The sequence below is a fragment of the Ceratina calcarata genome, unplaced genomic scaffold (assembly GCF_001652005.2).
Source record: "Ceratina calcarata isolate Rehan_Ccalc_2016 unplaced genomic scaffold, ASM165200v1 scaffold189, whole genome shotgun sequence".
NCBI classification, from domain to species: domain Eukaryota; kingdom Metazoa; phylum Arthropoda; class Insecta; order Hymenoptera; family Apidae; genus Ceratina; species Ceratina calcarata.
In genome coordinates, this window is record NW_017140401.1 from 1 (window position 1) to 1,778 (window position 1,778).

Sequence of the window (1,778 nt, forward strand, 5' to 3'; positions counted from 1 at the left end):
TACAGGAACAAATATGTATTTTATTTATTGATTACAGAATAATATTGTTTTATTTAACTTACTTCTTATTCTATTATAGTTTGTTGTGTTCTTTGTTCTATGGTGTAGACGTAAATTACAATAGTAATAATTGATAATTTTAATTAAATGTATAATATGATTCGATTCTACGTTGTTGTCGTACATGTGTTCGGTTTTCGATGTCGATCTGATCGCTTTCAATGTCGGTTGATCTGTGTTGCTTGGTAATACTTTCGGCACTGAACAGATCCATCAAATTATCTGGAAATTATCTGGAAAGTATCTATGACGTCACAGTTTGGCGTTATCTTTGCTTCAAGCCAACTTAGGACACAGATACGGTAGGCCGTGTCTATTTCTATATGTATATGGTCGAAGGCCGTGACACACGCTTGCTTTAGCACGTGCAAGATTTGTATAAGTTTTACAGAGAGGCGGCGCCACTTATCGCTCCTAGAAAATGGCCGATTTGACTGTTCCCCCGTCACGGACGGAGCTTCACCCCCCTTCATCTATAAAAGCAGTTTATACTCCGTTCTTCAGGTCCATGATTACGAGTATAATTCCTGGCTTCGCGTCGCCATGACTGTTAGCTATATCTATTGATCCCGCCCCTGTGTCAATTCCCAATACAGAGCTGTAGAGCAGGGCTGCCAGAAAATCGTATCCCATCATATCCCATACCCTCTTCACCAGCAACTTGGCTCGATTCCCTTCTCGCAATGCTGAGCCGAGAGGACGGTCACGCCGTTTCCAGCTCCACTATGGTAGTAGTGATCGTAGTAGGACGTAGGTAGTGGACCCTAAACAGCAGGCAGTCCCCGCCTGCCGATAGTGCCGATTCGGTGTCAAACGTGGACCTCTGAGCTCCATGCTTTTACACTCTTTGTCCTATATCCTGTCGTAAAGACTACGGCACTGAAAATTACGTTCTGCAACCTGCGGAGACCTACGTTCCCATTACGTTCCCATTGCGTGATGGTCGATCCTCACAGAGCGTGCCATGCGATGCGATGTGTTTTCGGGTCCACCAGTGCCGTAGACTATACCCTACAGCATACATACAGCATACTAAAGCATAAAGGTGCTTTGGAGGGGCGAGGGGCTGCGCCAGTAGAGGCCCATCAAACAAAAGAACGTTTGCCCGACAACCAGGCAAGGGACGTGCGACCACAGGGCCTAGCAGCGGTCGAAAAGAGGGAGACAGCAGGCACTATCCTTTTTGCAGTCGCTCCAGAGGGAAGGATGTACAACAACAAAGTCGATCTCACAAATGCTTGCATTTGTGAATGAATTAAGAAGCCGTCTCAGACGGACACGGCATGTGTCTTATGTAGAGCGGTCCGGTCTGTAAGTGGCTAGTATGTCCTGACCGAAGACTGATACGAGTGTATCGGTGTTGATCGCAAGCGACACAACGGTGTTGCGTTGCGACAACGAAGTCGATTTTACGAATGTTTGTGCTTGCACGCATTCGTGAATGAATTAAGAAGCCGTCTCAGACGGACACGGCATGTGTCTCATGTAGAGCGGTCCGGTTTATAAGTGGCTAGTATGTCGAAGACTGATACGAGTGTATCGGTGTTGATCGCAAGCAACACAACGGTGTTGCGTTGCGACAACGAAGTTGATCTTACAAATGTGACATTTGTAAGTGAATTAAGAAGCCGCCTCGGACGGACACAACGTGTGTCTTAGGTAGAGGGGTCCAATCTATAAGAGGCACTAGCATGTCCATGACTGATGAACGATACAAC